The 21,476-nt window shown below is 34.7% G+C and overlaps 1 pseudogene; it reads right to left on the bottom strand.

Moving 5' to 3' along the window:
- Window positions 1–17,060: 17,060 nt before the first annotated feature.
- LOC145642651 (cytosolic sulfotransferase 5 pseudogene) lies at window positions 17,061–18,295 on the bottom strand (annotated as a pseudogene).
- Between the last annotated feature and the right edge of the window lie 3,181 nt (window positions 18,296–21,476).

The raw sequence follows: 21,476 nt of genomic DNA, 5'->3' as shown, positions 1-21,476 counted from the left end.
AAAATGTATTGAAATTAGAACATGAATATAGATAAGAATAAGCTGAGGGTAAAAATCCCCTAGATAAAATAAATGAATTGCTAAACTCCACCTACAAAAATTATCATCACCGCCAACATTCGGTGTGAATGGACAATCGTACCCTTATTACTTCACCACCCCTTATCCTCCCGGCGACCCACAACTCCTTCTGATCGGCGATGACCACCACCACCCTGATCGGCCACCCACTATACCCTCCTCTATGACAACCCACCACCTTCCTGCCGGCGAAGGAAGCCCAAAACCGAAGCCCAAAACCGCGGTAACCGAAGCCCAAAATCGGTTACTGTGCACGATAATCGCAGCCCAAAACCGGTTATTGTGCACGGTAACCGATTTTGGATTCCGATTATCGCGCACGGTAATCGGTTTTGGGCTTCGGTTACCGCGCACGGTAATCGGTTTTGGGCTCCGATTACCGTGCACCTTAACCGATTCCATGGTAATCGGAGCCCAAAACCGGTTATCGTGCCCGGTAACCGGTTTTGAGCTCCGGTTGGTACGGTAGTAAAAAAAAAACCACCACCTTTCCGCTAAAGAGGGAAGGTGGTTGGTCATCTTTGAGGGGGATGTGGTAGGTCACCGGTCTGGTTGTGGTGGTGGTCGTCGTCGCCGGTCAGTGTGGTGGTGGTGTTAGTCATCAATTGGGGTGGTGGTGTCAAGGTGTTAGTGATTGGTGGCAAGAGGGAAGATAGTGGTGAAGTACTAAGGGTATGGTTGTCAATTCACACTAAATATTGACGATTTTGGTCATTTTGGATGGCGGTATATAACACCCCTAAAATAAAAGCTCTTAATCTCACATTAATGGAAAACGAAACTGAAATATGAAATCAATCACAACACTTCTACTTTGAGCATCTGTATTACAAACCAACACTACGTACTTTAAATTTTGGTCCAAAATGAAGAAGCATACAACGGCCCAAATAAAAAGTGAATTCTGGATCTAGCCCATTAACTCAACATAAGAGCCCAAAGATTTTAAGAACTCCAATGGGGAATTTGTCGAAGTTTATGCGATCATACAAGGTGTGCTTACGAGGTGTATGAGGATATGTGTTAAATACGGGTCAGAGCTGCACTCGCAACTAAGAGAGAAAGTCCGCTCCACAATTCTAAAAAATTTCTATCCCAAAACCATATTGTAATAGGAGGATTAATCCGTTAACCTTATAAAGGGTTTAATTCTCTTTTATTTTCTAAACATGAAACACTTACATCAACCACCCTTGGAAACATCTTGTGACAAATTATTTATGAGAGAATGAGTTGAATTGTATTGATGATCTTGGCTAATATTTATAGCCTATAAAAGATAACCTACACAATATAAACTCTATCATATAAACTTCCATAAATCTATCTTAGAATATCGCTAAGATATATTATTATCCTAAATATAATATCATAAGATCTATATGGAAAATATATCACAATAATATATTTTCCTATATTCCTAACACCCTCCCGCAATCGTAACGGCAGTAACACAAACGTTACGATTGGAAATTCGCACTTTGTTGAAGTCGATCGAGTTGCACCTCTCTGTTGATGTCACCTTCAATTTTTTATTTTTTATTTTTAAAAAAAATGAACTTTTGCTACCACGACCCTTTGCTGGTGTCCATGGTCTTCTGTCACGGCCCTTTGCTGGTGTCCGTGGTCTTCTGTCACGGCCCTTTGCTGGTGTCCGTGGTCTTCTTCTGCCAGGCCCTTCATTGGTGTCCGTGGTCTTTTACAGTTTTTTTTTTCTGAATAAAAAAAAAACGCCAAACGTGGCTTTTCTTCATCTCCATGAAGATGCAATAATGGAGGAAGCACACTCAAACACTGCAACCTAACCAAATCACATATGATCATTCATATTGATCACATACACCAATAATAACCCACGTATCACATGGTTATTCCATTAAAAAAAAAAGATTAAATCAAAAAATAGAAATTTCAAAGAGCAATACTATTGCATAGCGGAAGCAAATTTATGAATCCCACCGGTGGGTTTAATATTCTAACCCACCGGCAGGGGATGTATTTGTGTGAACGGTCCCAAGATTTAACCTGCTCTTGATACCATGCTAAATTATAGAGAGAATATGATAAATTGAATAAACTCAATCACTTGATTCATAATGAAGATGGCCATGGCCAATAAATAATACACCGTTTCCCTAACCCGATAGAATTAGGAAATAATAAAAGATATCAAAAAGATATTATGTTAAGCATAAAATATGGAAACTAAATATATCCAATTAATTTCCTAAAATATATCCTCCAATATATTTTCCTATATTCCTAACATCTTGCTTGAGTAAAAGATCACTAATTTGATCTGGTCAATATATAGCATGATTTAGTGGACTTTTGAATTATGAGTTCATTTGATAGTATTCAAAAGAAAAACCAGCCATCTTAAGTTTTTCTAACATTTGATCAAATTGTTTTACCATCGTAGGAGTCAAGTAATTGGTCCAATCTCCAACCTCGCCTTTCCTAAATAAAGCCTTGTTCTCAAATCCAAATACAACCTTACCACTCTTGTTGACCTCCATCTCTTTCAAACTTTTAAAGCTACATAGCTCTTAGATTTCGTCTTCCAGATTTTCTTGAGCAATGGTTTTGGTGGGCTCTAAGGATACCATTTAAGCAAATAAAATGGGTTTCTTAACAATGGCAAAAAAAAAATTTGCATTATATAACCCAAAGTTACTCCTTAATTTTTGTTCATCACATGATGAAGCTTTGAATCCACGTTAAAAATATAAAAAAAAAAAAAAAATAAATAAAAATTGCGGATCCTCATCAACATCTAAGTCAACTATTCAACCTACTTGTCAAAATATAAAAAAATAAAAATAAAAATAAAAATAAAACTATTAACCTAGATCCTCATTAAATACGTTGAAGTATTTTAAGTCACAAATCTCAATACATATGATGAAGTCTTTCGAGTAATCTATATCTATACTTAGTATTTAAAAACACAAACCATAATTTTTCATATGACACATGTCATTACAAGTCACTCACTACCACATATGACACATGTCACCCCTTTTGATCTTTTTGTTTAAGTCTTTATACATTCTATAACTTGCAAATTCAATTAAGAAAATGAAGTGTTTCATTTCCATCATAATAAAATAAAGTGGAACCAATTAATATACATTACATAAACATATGAATTGAATTCTATAAAAGTTGTCTTTTCAACTAATAGACTTAAAATATAACTTAAACCAATATGTCATTTCATATCCTAAAATCTTCATGTATATATATGTATCTAATAAATTCCTTTATCTTTTTCCACAGTTCTATCCTCATTCTTTTTTTCCTTTTAAATTTTAGCAATGAAACAATTACTTCGTAATTCATATCAAAAGTTTCAACTATTGAAAAACATACCTACATATGAAATAACCTAGATAAGAACCCGTGCATTGAACGGGCCAAAAGACTAGTTATTGATGATTGTCGATCTATTAGTTATATATGCACGTTTTGCCGATACATATCAATGTATGAATGTATACAGTTACACTAGTGATGGCAATGGATCCTCTTAGAGATATCGGAAAATATATGTGTGATATATTTTCCGTAGATATCATTTAAGAGAATAATATATTTAATTAGGATATTTATGTTAAGATATTATTTTGAGAATATATCTTTAGGGTTTATGGTTATAATTAGGATATTTAATTTAAGATATTATTTTGAGAATATATATTTAGGGTTTATGGTTAGACGTATATCTTTTAGGAAGATTGTTTCCTATCTTATGAGCTTAGGTTTTGTATAAATACTCAACCTATTGATGAATAATAATGAAGGCATTCTATTCTATTTAATTTCTTCTCCAATTTGCCATGGTATCAAGAGCAGGTTAAATCTTGGGATCGCTCACAAAAATTTCCCCCCCTGCCGATGGGTTAGAAAGTTAAACCCACCGGTGGGATTCAAAATTTTGCTTCCGCTATGCAATATTAATACTCTTTAATTTTTTTTTATTTGGGTAGGTACACGTATCATATGTGTGTGTGAATTTTTTTTGGGAGTATGTGAGTGGACTTCCTCCACTATAACACGTCTTTGGAGATAAAGAAATTAAATTGCGTTATGCTTGACGCAATATTTTTTTTTTTAAAAAAAAAGACTCTCTTGTGTCGTGATACAAGATATATTTGGTTCTCCTTGTGCCGTGAGACAAGGTTTGTGAGTCGATTTGAGCATGATTTTTCTCCTTTGGATATAAGCGTGGTTTACTCTGAAAAACCAATAAGAGATTTGAATATGGTTTACTTTAAAAGATCAAGATTTGAGTGTGGTTTACTCTGAAAGACCAATAAGAAATTTGAGTGTGGTTTACTCTGACAAACCAATATTTGATTGGAGCTCGGTTTTGCTTTGGAAAAACCAAAATTATTATATTTGCAGGTTCGAAAAGAATGACGTTCCTGCTTGATTGATTGATGACTGATGAGTTCGAAAAGATGAACGTTCTCATCATTGAAAAAAATTGAAGGCGACATCACAAGAGTGTGCATCTCGGCTTCAACAAAGTGAAGAATTTCCAATCGCGACGTTCGTGTTAACACTGTCGTTACGATTGCGGGAGGGTGTTAGAGATATCGGAAAATATATGTGTGATATACTTTCCGTAGATATCATTTAAGAGAATAATATATTTAATTAGGATATTTATGTTAAGATATTATTTTGAGAATATATCTGTAGGGTTTATGGTTAGACGTATATCTTTTAGGAAGATTGTTTCCTATCTTATGAGCTTAGGTTTTGTATAAATACTCAATCTATTGATGAATAATAATGAAGGCATTCTATTCTATTTAATTTCTTCTCTAATTTGTCAGATCCGTATCCGACCCGGATCCGTGGATCCATATTCGTTTTCACGGATATGGATCTTAAAATTTTGGATCCGACGGATCCGAATCCTGAGCTATAAAAACGGATCTGGATACGGGTCTAACTAAAATACTCGTATCTAGATCCGTTTACCCGTTTTTTTTATTATTATATTTTTTAACTTAGGCTCATACTATTTCCTTAAATGTTCATATTATTTTCTATTTCCGTTACTCCTTTAGTGCTACTGACTTTTACAGAGTTACATTTTGCATGTTTATTTTTTTTTATTTTTTTTGTTTTTCATTTTATTATGTAACTTAATGACTTAATCTTAGTGTAATTGTTAACTATAACTTGCGGTTTAGTGATACTTAAACTTAGTGTTACATTTTTTTAAAAACACTTAGTTTGGTATTTAAAATAGGTGAAATGGGAAAGATTCGTTTTGGACCCGAATCCGTATGATCCAACACTCGGCGGATCCGGATCAGATCTGGATCCCGGATACAAAAACGGATCTAGATCTGGATCCAGTCGGATCCGGTCTAGATCCGACCCGATGCCATCTCTATGTAAATTACACACCATGATATGGTTTTTAAATAATGGAGTCACATTCCTATTAAAATTACCAAAATTAGGAGCATAACATGACACGATCCAATCCTATTATGATCCAAGTCCAACTCATTAATCCATCAACTTGGCATGACCTAATCCCTCTACATTGACCTGTCTACTCAACTCAAATACTCGAATTAATCTCTCTAGCTAGGGGGATCAAGTCATTCTAGGAATCTAGGATCAATAAGAGATAATATGTGATATGATGGTGAAATTGTAATTTTAGTTTAAAAAGTAGATGAAATGACAAATGTATCCACCATTAATTAGGTCAAATGATGTGACAAAGATATATATCCATCTTTCTAGATTGATTAATGCGTACTTATTACTCTGTAGTACTATATATAGGGATGGGGATGGGAGGGGCAACATCTGCCCGCCCTGCCCCACTGACATCCCTAATTATATAGCAAATTAGGTTGTGTCCCGTGTCATGCACGGTCATAATTAAACTTTACAACAAAAATAATAAAGAATGGTGTTAATTCAACAAGAATAATTTAATCAAAAAAAATATTTGTAACAAAATAATAGTGTCTAATTAAAGATATTGATGGTCAAAGTTATTGTGTCTCGACAAATGTACAAATCCAAGTATAACTTATAAAAAACGGAGGAGTATAACATAATAAAATGATTTTGTTCAGTTTTTCGTATAAATGTTATGTATAATTTTAAGATTTAAAAAAAAATAAGAGATGTTTTAAAAAATGTTGTAAGACAATAAATGCTATAAGAAACCACCTTATAAAACAATTAATTTTGTAAAAGGCAACTTTTTGCCGAATTATTGCATTGAATAAGAGACGTTTAATGACCCATTTTAAATTTTTTTTTCTCCTTTTCCCACCCAATTTCTCCATAACCCCCTTGTAACCCTTAATTTCCCTTCACTTTCATTGTTAAATTAAGCACATGGTAGCAAATTACAACATTTAGTTCTTATAAGGTAGTTTCTTAATACGATTTTTTTATAAGGTAGTTTTTCACAAAATTTGATGTACTACATCCGGTCCAATTTACTCGCAACAAAGGAATATTTTATGTCTTACAAATAATACCCCTTTGTTGCGAGTAAATTGGACCAGAGGCAGTATATAAGGTAGTTTTTCACAAAATGGCCATCAAATATATATAATTTGGCCATAACTTATTGTTAATATATAAAATAATAATATAATCATGCTGGATCTAATAGTTACGTCTCATTGTATATATTATTAATACCACGTATTTATAATATTCAAGTGTATGCAAATGAAGATACAAATGTTTTAAGACGCAACCTAAAGATCGTAAAAAATAAAATGGGGCAAAAAAAAAAGGAAAGAGGGGGTAATTATTAAAGACTACCAGTCTACCAGTTTTATATTTGAATTGCTATTTGCCACAATGAAATTACTCAAGCTATAGTATTAAAAGACTTTTATACCCCTTATAATTTTGAAAATAACATAATAATCCAACCACTACTAACTACTACTCTGTCCCACCTTGACCATACTCAAGCCTTAGCTCCACCTTGACTATCAGCTCCACCACCCATACCACCACTCACCTTGACTGTCCACCACCACAACTCCACCTTAACAACAAACTTGACCGATTCCACAATGGTTGACCACCAACATGGTACTTTCTGTCCTATAAAATGAGTCGACGACGGTCTGCGTTCATATCGGAGGCACTTGGTGGGGACAACGAATCTTTGACGCCATCGAGTCCGATATATGCCAGACTTTTTTTTTCAATTTCCGTTGTACCCGGTCGCATGTTATATGCGACTACATTTGTTAGCTAAAATGACCATACAACTTTTTGTACATCGATCAGAGTTATAAACTTGAATTGGTTTATCTAGATCATAATAAAAAAATAAATTAAAAATAATCTAGACTCTAATAATAATTAGAAATAAAAATAAAATCGTTTCCCTGGCAACGGCGCCAAATTTTGACAGGGTAAAGTCGTATCCCCTAATCAAAAGTAATACCTAAATCCTCTAACTAATGTAGATAGGGAAGTATGGTCGATCTCCACAGGGAAACAAGTCTTTCTATTCCTAATTAACTAAAATAATCTAGATTATGAAATAACCAATATTTATATTTGAATAAGAAACTAAACTACTAAGATTGAGAATAGGGAGAAAACAATATATAAAAGGATCTAGGGCATAGGTTCACCAATAAATAATACTCCAGGGTAAAACATAATAATCAATCATTGACATTGCATAAATAACATGATTAACAGACTCTCGCAATTTATTAATCAACATAGATCTAACAGGCTCTCGCAATTTACTAGATCTAAGTTCTTATTGAAAATAGCCTTTAATACCAAATTAATATCTGCTTGATTCATCAATTCAATATTGCTATACTTTTACAAGCCGTAATTGTAAAGCGTTAAAACAATTCAATACACTAGTAGAAAAATACAAAAAGGCACCGCTCAATGGCCACCGGTTTTCGAAAATCGGTGGCTTAAAAAATGGGCGGGATTATATATATTTAAATTGCCACCGGTTCAAACTGAACCGGTGGCATAAATGGTAAAGGCCACCAGTTTTGAACCGGTGGCTTTGTTAAAAAAAAAAAAGGCGCCTCATATATTAGCTTAGCTATTCTTCTCTCTTCTCGTACTCTCTCCTTTGTTTTCTCTCTCTTCTCGATTTCTCCGTCTCCTCTCTCTTCTCTCTGCTCAAACCCTCCTTTCTCTCTCTTCACTTGCCTCCTCTTGCTCCATCTACCGCCGCCCCATCTACCGCCGCTCCACTCTTTCTTTCTTTCACTCCTCTCTTGGCAGCACTAATGGGGAATTCAGGATTTGAGGATGATGACGGCGGTGGTGAATGTTGTCTCCACCATCGTAATTGATGGTCTATTTATTTACTGGTGCCAGATCTTTGCAGATGTGGTGGAATTCTTCACGAAGGTATGTGCTCTTCGATTTGAGATCTAGGGTTTCTGATTTTTATTTACTTTTTTTTCCACTTTTTTGTCTGAAATTTGTTATTAATGTTCAATTTTAAGCTATAATGCTCTTCAATTTTGTGATTGTGGTGTAATATTTGGATTAGCTTATAAATATTGTTATAGCATATTAGTCAGATTTGATGATTTCGTGATTAATTTGCTAGTTTCATGATTATTTTGTCGGTTTATAGAATTCTATTGGTTATATGCCGATATGCTTCCGCTGTTTGCTTGCATTGTGTATATTTTGCAATTGATTTGTTTTGCAATTACTTCGATAGAATATAACCCGAGCTATTCTGATATAATGCTGCTATTTGATTGATTTGTGATTAATTTGCTAGCTAATGCTAATAGTATAGTAATTGTGATGCTGCTGCTGGTGCTGCATGTCATTGCGTTATTCGTGTAGTGTGAAATTCAACCTTTCATTACTAATATTAAAGATTTTATGTGTTTTTTGCAGGCTATTACTTCAACTTGAACAAAGAAAGGTGAACTGTTTTTTGGTGATGTGAGTACTCAGGTGAAAAACAACAATGTCACAGCTGATATCAAAGTGGACACCGGCTCTAATGTGAGTCACAATATTGCTGGAATTTGTTGGATATAATGTTTTGATTCTTGAAGTATTCTAAGTTGTGATCTATCTTTTTTTTACTTGAGATTATATTAATTTGGTTTTTTTATATCCTGGAGTATAGTTATTGTTTCTAATTGTACTGTTTTATATCCTGCTTATTGTTCGGAGGCCTCAAGTCTTCAAGGGCTAGTGGCATATTGGTGTCCCAATTGCTATGTTTAATCTACATCTTCATGCTTATCCTATAGTGTAATGCTTATTGCATAAGGAAATTTTGGTGCAAAATTTTGTGCACCTGGTGGTCCTCGAATTATAGCATATGATGATCAGTGCATACCTTTTCTTAGTATGTTGATACCTTGTGACTTACGTTTGAATGATTTGAATTATTCTTTTCCTGCCATGACATAATTTCCCTTCCTTGCATTGCACCCACAAAAAAAACCCTTTCCCCTGTCATCTTCTTTCTTTTAAATCAATGATCCTGAATTTTTGAACTTACAAAACTAGTTTCTTTAGGCTGGTTTCTAACCACTGTGGAAAGACTCAGATTTCTTTTTTTGTTTTGTTTTATTTTGTTTTTGGTGAGAGTAAGGCCAGTGTGGAAGGCTAAGCAAAGCTCTCTGAGAGAGGGGGAGGGGGAAGGGTAAGGGTAAAGGTCAGGGAGTCCTCACCCTCAAAGAATCCTTAGTGGTTTTGATTTACAATCTTGATACATAATCTTCCTTTAGGTGGCTAAACCTTATTTGATATGCTGAGGCTCATATTGGTTATAAGGAATTGTATAATGTATGTAAACTGAAGAATTTTGTGGTAAGGACTGTTATGATAAGAAAACCGATGCATGTGTACTTCATATTCTTTATATCTTGGATCTTTCTTTCCTTGCCTTCTACGGAGTAATGATGGAGTACTGGAACCATCATTTACTCGTAGGAATTTAAGCTACTATGATTAGTTATTAGTTACCCTCTGCCTTAAATAATTATTCCTAATTTTTTTACTACTGGTTCATTGTTACTCGTATGTAATTCTTACATACCCTAATGGCACATGACTGAAAGACCCCATTCTTTATACTTTGATTATTATCACACTCCATTGAGTAGGTTAAAAGAGAGGAATTACTTAAATTAACATTAAACGAGTGACACCTAAAACACCCTTAAAAAAATTGTAAGTTGTATAAGATATTGGGACACTGACCCTTATTATATGGGGTACATTGAGTAATATAATAGAATGAAGTGATGCTTCTGTTGGATAATAATTTTTCATCTCGATATTTTTTTTTTAATAATAAGTAGTTGACAGACACATGGAAATAGATGCAAGCTTCACTAGTAGAAAAATACAAAAAGGCAACCCTCAAATGGCACCGGTTCAGGCCAAACCGGTGCCAAAAATAGGCTAAACAAAGCGCGGGTTAATGAACCAAGACATAAGGCACCGGTTCACTTCAAACCGGTGCCAAATACTTAAAGGCCACCGGTTTGAACCCCATATAATAAGGGTCAGTGGTTTATGTCGGAGTAATTATTCATGCTTGGTGGTTTATGTCGGAGTAATTATTCATGCTACTTGTCTTAATTTCTTTATATTGCTAGCATTTTGGTAGTTTTATGAGATACAATGGATATATTTAACACCTTTTCTTGTATTTGAAGTGTGGCTTGATACAGAGAGCTTTGCAACAGTGCCTCCTAAGTGCTGCCTCACAAGGCAGCTGCTGCCTCGCAAGGCGGCTGCTGCAGCTTCTTCCGCCTCACAAGGCGACTGTTGCAACTGCTGCTACTACATGCTTCTATGCTGATGCTGCCTCGCATCACAAGGCTGCTGCTGCATGCTTCTATGCTCCTGCTGTTGTTCTGGTCTACGCTTCTGCTTCTATGCTCCTGATGCTGCTGCTATGCTCTACGCCACTGCTGTTCTACTCTCGCTGCTGCTAATCTGCTGATAGAGGAGGGCTTGCCAAGGCTACTTCCACATTTCCTCCCTTTTAAAAACATGTTCATGTTCATGGTGTTGTTCATTTATTCGTCAATCCATTGATAATTTCAATTGGATACATTGTCTTGTTTTTTTAGATGTTAACTTATTTTGTCAGCTCTGATTTAAGATCGTTTGTTAATTTTTTTTTTATTTTTTATCTTTTTTTTCAGATTGCAGATAGTTATGTGAAGGCTTGAACATGTATTTCTAATCATATATCTCTGTTGTCTGTTATGAATGAAGCTGAGCGCTACGAATGTCTTCATTATTGCAATTCTTTGCTGCTGCTTCTGTGTTGCGGTGCTGCTACTGTGCAGCCTCTTTGTTTGTAATCTTTATTTTATTTTATTTTTTTGGACAAAAATTGTAATATTATATCATTTTTTTTATAAAATTATGTAAGTTTATGTATATATTAGTGTTTATATAACATTTTAAGTGAAAAAAATGCAAAAAAAAAACAAATTTATTTTTATTTTTATTTTTTTTGCCATTATTGGCACCGGTTTTGAACAGGAACCGGTGCCAATAACCCTGACCAAAAAAAGCGCCAAGGGTTATTGCCACCGGTTAACCGGTGGCAATACTAGTTTTTGCCACCGGTTTTGAACCGGTGGCTTTCCATCAGACTATTGCCACCCCCCAAATGCCCACCGGTTCAAAACCGGTGCCATAGGGGGGTTTTGAACCGGTGGCCAAATGCTTTTTTCTACTAGTGATAAGAAATTATCATGCAATACCAATAATCAATAATAGTCAATCATCAATGCATCAATTAACCATATTGTAAAGGGCTTTCGCTACGTATTACAATCACACAACTAATTTACCGGTATTGAATCTCATCTCTCGAATCTCGACTTAACCATTTATAAATTAACCTGCCTATTGAAACTAGACCTAAACATCAATTCTCATATGTCGAATCTCGAATCAATATTGTCAAACTCATGCATAAAAGATCAGGCCTAATCTAGTCACAGAGCATTAAATCAATCAATAGGAAATTAATCTAGCATTGACGACAATCAACAACAATAAATTACCCCTTCTTATTATTTATGGATCCCCATAAACCCTATAAATAAAACTACTCACACATAATTAAAACTAAACTAATCAAGACAATTAGAGGAGACATGATCAAAGAAAGAGAATAAATTACTGAAATTAAACCAAGAGTTATATAGAGAGAAAATAATACTAAAAGTTTAAGAGGAGAGAGAAAGTCTCAGAAAAATTAAGAAAGAGTAAAAAGAAAGTAAAGAAGTTACTAAATTCGTTTTTACGGAGAAGTATTTATACTCCGTAAGAATCCTAAACTAAAACAAACTTAAACGACGTTAATCGTCTGATCTCCTAACAATAACACGCGCCCGATCGGGCGAGGCACCGCCCGATCGGGCGCGCCTTCGGGCGCCAGCCTTTGCTTCCCTCGCCCGGCCGGGCGCGCCTCCGGGCGCCAGCCTCTTTGGCCGGGCGCCGACCTTTGCTTCTCCCGCCCGGCCGGGCGCGCCTCCGGGCGCCAGCCTTTTTGGCCGGGCGGCTCTCTTGGGCCACTATTTGGACTACGATTAGGCTCCAATTCTTCGGGCCAATCTGGGTTTCCTCTTCGGGTCTTGAATACTCGGTCCAAATGCCTCGGTATCACACATACCAAGCCCTTAATCACCGATTCGATGGCTCTAACCGGCCCAGGGCTATAAAATCTGGTCGTGCTTCTCCAATGTTCGTGATTGCTCCAAAATATCTCGGGAAAATACTCCAAAAGTATAAATCCCTGCAAAAGTCAACCAAATCTACGAAAACACTAGAAAACACCAATTAGTAATAAAAGTGGCTCTAAAGAGCCAAAAACACTACTAATTATGACCAAGGGAGGGGGGTAAAATACTATATAAAATAGACACATCAACTAGGTTATCCCTGTGCGATGCACGATTAGAATTAATCTATTTTATATTTTATGTTCTGTTGCATTGCATTATACTCCCTCTGTCTCATAATTACGTGCCTGTATTCCTTTTTTAGCGTTCCAAAATGTTGTGCCCGTTTCTAAAAATAATCCATAATCACTACTTATTTTTTATCTTTCCCACACAAAATACACATAAACCAAAAAAAAAAATCATTACTAACTTTTTCTCTTTTCAATACAATATTCTCTACTTTTATCATTCCCATACAATATTCTCTACTTTTTTTTTTTTTATCTTTTTTAATAGAATATATTCTCCTACTTCCACCATGCTCCTTAAAAACCGTGTTTTTAGATAAATTGGCACGAAAAAATAGGAGGGAGGGAGTATATGATTATATGAAGATTTGAACTAGATATAAAAATAATTTACCTTTAAGGAAAGTAAAAAAAAAAAAATTTGAATCCACAATCAATTGCAAACATCAATAAAATTAAGTATGTTGAAGTATACTTTAGAAGAAAAACTTAATTAATTCAATCATGTATATATATTTACTCCCACCGTATTTTAATAAGTGTTACAATTACCAATGTGATCGTGTTTTAATAGTGTCACACTTCCTTTTTGACAAATTATATGTTACTCCCTCTATTTTAGTTATAAGCTAAAGATGGATTGACGTCTTTGCCGAGACACAACTTTGATTATCAATATCTTTAATTAGATCGAGGTTTGTAAAAGCTATGAAAAAATTAATTTATATAAGTGAACATTATGATAAATTCAATAACATATTATATAATCATATTTATATCTTATATATATGTTGGTTAATAAATTAAGTTAATGAATATGACATATGAACAGTGGATCGGAAAATCCCAACTCTAACTTATAAAAAAAACGAAGAGGGTACATTTTAATATTATATCTGTTTCGGGGTTACAACACCAAGACCGGATTTCGGGCCGTATGTACCTGCAAAAAAAAATGGATTCTCCGATTGGTAGGAGTTCCGCCTCCGACGATTAAGTTAGTCGAGGTTCAGAGTAAAAAGGTGCGTAAAAGTAAATATCTTCTCGGAATCCGAGATCAGGTGTCTTTTTGTTTTCGAGAGTAATAAATGATGTAAAGATTGAACGTGTCCCAATAATGGGGGAAGTCTCCTTATTTACAGGGTCCTAGAATCACGTGCCCTTATCCTAGATTTTGGTGACCTAGAAATGTGGGTTGTGCCGCTTTGCGATTTTCTCGAGAATTGGGCCTTGAAGGCCACCATTTTCCTAATGGGATATCTGCCTGCCATGTGTCGTACTCTGGTTGGTCCATTTGGTGACCGTCCAAGGGGGACACATGTCACGCTCTTAGGGGTCCACGTGGTAGGGTAAAAATACCCAAAACAATATCTTTCTCCTTTCATGGTCCCACCCAAATCCAGTGCTAATTTTTTTAGTGCTCCCTCCATTTTTAAATACTTGCTCCACTTTCCTTTTGCAGCCGTTTTTAAATACTTGATCCATTTCTTTATTTGAAAAACTTTTATAATATTTAATTAATTTTTTCTTAACTAGTAGGACCCAATTTTATTACTTTTAGATTCCCTTTCCGCTAATTTACCTTCCACTAACCCCACTACCTCAATATTTTATTACTTTCTCCAAATTCTCCTAAAATTCTGCGCATGGAGAAACAAAGCAAGTATTTAAAAACGGAGGGAGTATTTCTTTTCTCTTACCTTCATTACTTTTTAAAAAAGTATTAACCCCACTATATTTATTTATAATTTTTTTAATAACCCAAATATCATAATTACCTCTTATTTTATACAAGTCAATTATATTGGCCAAAATTATGTGTCGGTCAGTGTAATACTTATTAAAACACGGAGAAAATTGACACTTATGCATTGAACTAAAAAATGTAGATTAAAAATAAAAATAAAAAATCAATTAATAATCGATGACATCACACATTAAATTGTAGGGAAAATTTTTAATTTGAGAATGACACATGGATATATATGTGAAGGTTGCTGATATCAGTAATGTTTTGTTTTAAGTTATAGCTAATAGATGTTGTTAGATTAGTCATTGTATTCATGTTCTTAATTCGGAATATTATATTTTTTTTATCATAAACGATTACAAATATTAATAATCAAAATGATGACTTAATAGATGTGACTCAAACTGTTATATTAAAAAAAAAATTTGAAGGAGTAGGTGTTCATAGGAGGAAGTAAAACTCTTAATCTTCAATAAACAATTAACCTAACTTAAATCCGAATTCTATTACTCCCTCTGTTATTTTAAAGGAAAAATTAGAAAAAATAATCCCAACTTTCATCAATTTTCGTAGAATAATCCCAACTTTGAATTATACTGGAATAATCCGAACTTTGGGGGTACTTCTTTTTCTTCAATCCCAAATACTGGTTACCGGTTCAATGGGTTTTTTTTTAATAAAATGACACGTGTCGTACAGCAATTGGATAAAAAAATTTTTAAAAAAAAACAAAAAAAAAAATTACCCAGCCTGCGAAAACCCCAACCATCCTGAGAACAACTCCAGCAACCCGCCACCACCATAGCCCAGCCACCCAGTTGCCGAACCTTCGTCCCTCCCCCACCACTAGACTCGCCGCTCCAGCGCTTCCCCTTAGCCACAGTCCCCTCCCCGAATCCCCACGCAACAACCTATAAAAACCCTTGAAAACTTCCATCCAATTCGCTTTGAGGGTGTTTCGACGGTGTTTCGAATGGTTGGAGGGGGTTTTCGACGGTGATGAGGTGGTTGTTGGGGGTTTTCGGGAGTGGGGGAGGGGTTTTGAGGGTGTTTCGAATGGATGGAGGGGGTTTAAAGAGATTTCCGGTTATGGAGGGCCGAAAACCAAATCGGGAAAGGAGGGGATTGGGGGTGGAGGTGGGTCATGACACCGGCACGCACCTGGGGTTTGGGGTGAAAGAGGCGCACGGTTGGGGCAGGGGAAGGGAGAGGTTGATGCGGTCGACGGTGGCAGGTGGTTGTGGTGGGGGTTACGGGGGTCAGGAAGGGGGGATAAGGGTTTGCTGGTTTTTTAATTTTTTTTAATTTTTCTTTTTTTGGACCAATTGCATTTTGACACGTGGCATATAACCTGTAATATCAGGTCATTGACTTTTGTTGACCGGTTTAGGATTGAAGAAAAAGAACTACCCCCAAAGTTTGGATTATTCCAGTATAATCCAAAGTTGGGATTATTCTATGAAAATTGATGAAAGTTGGGATTATTTTTTCTAATTTTTCCTATTTAAAATGTATTAGTTTGACCTGTACATTTGTTGAGACACAATTTTGACCATTAATATCCTTAATTGTCTACTAGTTAAATTTGTAACAAAATTATATTATGAAACTAGACATTATGATGAATAATCTAATATTCTAATAATGTTTATATAATACACCCTCCGTTCCTTTATTAGATGCTTGGCCTAATTCTACCATTTATAACTCACATAATAAAAAAGAAGTAGACATCTGATTAAGGGATGGAGGGAGTAACTTTTATTTTTTTAAAGAGGTGAAAAAATTAAGTCAATATGTAAATAGTGCAAAAATTAAAGTGATGCATTTAAAAAAAAAAAAAAAACAAAAAGTGTACTTTGAAATTTGAATCAAAACCTCTAAAAAAAACTGCCCGGGATCCGGCTAAGGCCCCTAAAGACCTAAAATGATCGACAATCAAAATCGAAACTGCACTTCACAATTTTCAAGAAACACCTTGAACGTCAATCAAAACTGTATACAGAAATACCAACACTCCCTTAATCCTAACTCCAAAATATACAAGAAAACCAAGGCCCAATAACCTGTAGGAAAATAATTAAAATTGGACTAAACTCGACCAATAACAAAATATTACAACTTGGAAGCCCCGTTAAAGCCCCAACTTGAGAATCTGTTTGATTCGTCTCCCGACAGATTTGCATGTGTTACAACTTACAAGTAATACCTCACTAGAATAATTAACATATATAGCATCAATTACTATGTTGTAGGAAATTGAGAGTGAGAGATAGATTAAGTGGTTAGAGCTCTCCTTCTGGTTCCAAGAGATCTTGAGATTGATTCTCATCACCCACCCTTGAGGCTCTCTAAACAACAACAACAAATAAATAAATAAATAAATAAAAAATAAAAAAAAAACCTATGTTGTAGGAAATTAAGAGCTAATCAAGTTGAATTCCAAAAAAAAAAAAAAGAGCTAATCAAGTTAGCTCATAGTATGAAGATGAAAAACCAGCCTTCTTTAGTTTTTCTTGCATTTGATCATTGCGCTTAGCCATTGTTGGAGTCAAGTAATTGTTCCAATCTCCAACCTCCCCTTTTCTAAAAAAAACCTTGTTTTCAAAATTAGTAGTAAACCTACCAATCTTATTTACTTCCATTTCCTTCAAACTTTTAAGACAACAAAGCTCATTTATTTTATTTATAACATTGCCTTTATCTTCTTCCTCCGAAAACGGGTAACCCAAAAACTCAGCCAACCTTTTCAAATGAGTTTCTGGCTCCTTCTTTAGCCCTTCATATTCCAAGAATAACACCTTTTGCGAGTTTTGATTGCTCTTCTTCCAGTACCCTAACAGGTGATCTTCATAAGGCCCCCATGGGGAGACACCCGAGCAAAACATATCTACGTATTTCTCCATCATATCTAGATCGGGTTTAATGCCCTTACACGGCTCAAACTCTTGGTAAAAATGCCATGTTGAAACGAAGGTGTCAAAAGGGTTTCGACAAACATAAACAATTCGACATTTTGAATTCTTGATAGAATCCGGTAGTGATAAATATGACATGTGGGTAGCAAAGAGTCGAGGTAAGGGTAGTTCAGATAAGTCTGGTTCATATCCATTGACTTCTTTCTAAACATTTATCTCTAGGTGTTCGATGAGTTGATGAGGATTTTTGGTGCGGAAAGGGTGTTGAGTAAAATCATCAGAAAATTTCGTACGATTTACAATGGCAAAAATAAGGGATTTTAGCCATGTTGTACCGGTTTTTGGTAGACTAGCTAAAATGATATCAGTATCATGAGCTTGAAAGCGGGTTTTGAATGAGATAATACCCCCCAAAATATAACTTAGGCACCATGAACCTTGATAGAGGTACATTGGCCAAACAAACCATGGTTCGTTTGGAAGGGAGAGTTGTAGCTCTTTGATTTCGTCTTGCAAATTTTCCTGAGCTTTGTTGTTCGTGGGTTCTAAGGTTGCCGCCATCTAAATAAATGTAATTCCTAATAAATGTTAAGGCTAACTCGTATTAATAATGATGAATTGTCTACCATGAATATATAAAAAGACAGCTGGAAAGGAAGGTCGTGCAAATACGTTTTTGCTCATTACTTCACACGATGAAGCTTTAATTTGTATCTAAGTCAAGTCAACTATTCTACTTTTGATCTTCACTAAATGCGTAGAATTGAAGTGATTAAAGTCTCAAATAATACCAATATTATAGGTAGTCTTTCGAGGATTAATTTGTCGACACAAATGCTTATTTCTTTTAACGATTTTGCTAACGAGCGTCCCGGGGCGTTAGTTAAGGATAAATTATAATGTATGGTAGGTGCACCCGGAAAGAACATTAGATATATTTAAAAGAACATGAGCGAAAAAAAGAACATTATAGATATTTATAAAGAACGTGAGCATAATATGTTCTTTAAATTTGATTAATATGTTCTTTGAGTTTGAACTATATGTTCTTTAAATTTGATTAATATGTTCTTTGAGTTTGAACTATATGTTCTTTACATTATACAATATGTTCTTTAATGTATCTACATTAAAAAAAAAAAAAAAAAAAAAAAAAAAAAAAAAAAAAAAAAAAAAACAATAACCCGAGTAACTAGAAACAAGAACATGTTCTTTACTGTATTATCATGTTCTTTTTGTAATGACTTTATGTTATTTGGTTAGAGGTGATCAAAGTTAGACCGAACCGGCTAGATTTTGGACGGGTTTTGGGCAAAAAAATTTCACCCCCTAATTCGGTCGGACCCGGTCCGTAAATTTAAATTTTTGGGCGGGTTTGGAATTGCGTTATTATGCATTTTAGTTGATTTTTTATACTCAACACGAAAAGCCCGCACGGCCGGACCATTTTGGGCAGGTTTGGGCACAAAAACTTCAGCCCAAAACTTGGCCCGACTCGAGAAGTGAGCTAATTTTTTAACCTTGGCCCGGTCCGCCCAATGATCACCTATATCTTTGTCAAACACGAACATGTTCTTTTTTGTCAAATATAATGTTCTTTTTCAAACACGTTTAACCACCCAAATAACCATGAAAAATAACATGTTTTTTTTTTAAAGACTTTATGTTCTTTGTAATGTCATGTTCTTGTCAAACACAAACATGTTCTTTTGTCAAACACAGGTATGTTCTTTTTCAAAGACTAGCATGTTCTTTTTTTTTGCCCATGTTCTTTAAAATATGTCTAATGTTCTTTCCGGGTGCACCATGCGCATGGTGCACCCGGGTGCACTATACTATTTTCAGATAAATTATATTGGTTGAAATGGTATTAAGTTAGGAATTCATGACAAAATCACGCGTCATTTGTTGTAATTAATGTTAATTTTATTCTAATATTTGCACTTTAATTCTCTTATCTAACGCCCCGGGGGCGCTCATTAGCTTTTGCCTTCTTTTAAAAAGGATTTGACAATAATAGATTATAACAATCTTGAGCTTTACATCTTAACATCTATGTCACAAAAAAAAAAAAAAAAAAAAAAAAAAAAAAAAAAAAAAAAAAAAAAAAAACGTCTTAACATTTTAGTTAGTTAGTCCTTTGATTTGATATCAAGAGCTAATATGACAAAAAGGTCTCGAGTTCAAATATCATAATTCCTCTGTCCCTTAATTAGATATCTATTTCTAAAATTACACGGGAATTAAAGAGCTTAGAGATTCCTTAAAACCCATGATTGAAAAGTACAAAGTGCATGTGGGGTTAGAGAGAGATAGAAAGAAAAAAAAAAAAAGTACTGCAGTTGATAATGATTGAAGAGATAGAGATCAGAGAGAAAGTTTTTGGAAAATGATGTCAAAAGTACAAAAGAAATACCCGTAAAAGAAAATTGATGACAACTCATAAAAAATAAGGACATTGTTAAAAAGTACATTCTTAAAATAGAATTAGACATCTAATTTTGAAACCCCCCAAAAGGAAAGTAGACATCTAATTAAGGCACGGAGGAAGTATAACTTAGTATTAGCTTAATTTTTTGGTCTAAGCGGAGGAATTGTCCCCTACTCCTTGAATCTCTATGTCCATGCTTAAGGTCAAATATAGTAACTTATAATGGGAGGTGATCAAAGCCTAAACACTTGTTTCCTTTCCCTCTATTTCCTCTATCCAAAGGGAAGAAGATCAAAAACAACAAAGGTGTTCTTAGTTTACCTTTTTTCGCTATTTAAGGTCAAATTCAACTATCAAAACTTTAGATATAGAGTTTTTATGGTCGAATTTGATCATTTAATTAAAAAAAAAATGTTTTGCGTGAAATCGAATTCATTGTGAGTCTAACATATTTGACATTAAGAAATTTTTTATCTGACGTTAATAATCTAATGTTTGATATTAGATTACTAATGTCAGATATATTGGACTCATAGTGAGTCCGGCGTACCCAATTTTTTTCGTTTAGTTAAACTCATACATTCTCAAACTTGGCTGGTTGTTATTAGTCATGTTGCTTGATGCCCTAAAGGGCGGTTATTATTTACATGTATTTAAGGTGTGCTTTTAACTAGATCAATTATCTCGTTAAGAGGAAGGATTGTTGGAAGTTACTTGTTAGCTTAGGAAATATTGGCTCAAGTAGGATGCATGCATGAATTGAAGGAAGTCGTAAATATCTTCCATTTGTATGAGGAACTTAATTAAGCATGGAACCTCAAGCAAGGAGATTACTTCCATAAGAAAATCCTAGTTCTTGCCGCAAGGGTTAGTTCTTGTATAAACATCATAGGCGCTAATTAAAACTTCGATTATCATTTAAAAACGTGAACACCATGAAATCAATTCAAAGACTTAGAAATTGAAATGAGGAAAGGCCAACAAGTAACGATCTTGCTTAGTGTAGGGATCGGAAGGGTCACTACATACGACACCCACAATGTCACACAACCAAGACAATCAACCCAAATTCAATCCAAACAAACCAAATTCTCACACAACCAATATAACACAATCAAGACAGCAATAGGGCAGTAGAAAATCAACAACAATACCAACAATAATCGAAAGAAAACAACAATAATCAACACACACGGATTATACGTGGAAAACCCCTTCGATGTGAAGGATAAAAACCACGGGACCGATTAAAGAGTCCACCCTAGCTTCTATTATTGATAATTGAGGGTAAAATAAACTCAAATCAGTCTA

This window comes from Chenopodium album, chromosome 8 (genome assembly GCF_948465745.1).
Source record: "Chenopodium album chromosome 8, dcCheAlbu1.1, whole genome shotgun sequence".
Lineage (NCBI taxonomy): Eukaryota > Viridiplantae > Streptophyta > Magnoliopsida > Caryophyllales > Amaranthaceae > Chenopodium > Chenopodium album.
This window is presented reverse-complemented; position numbering and strand designations above follow the sequence as displayed.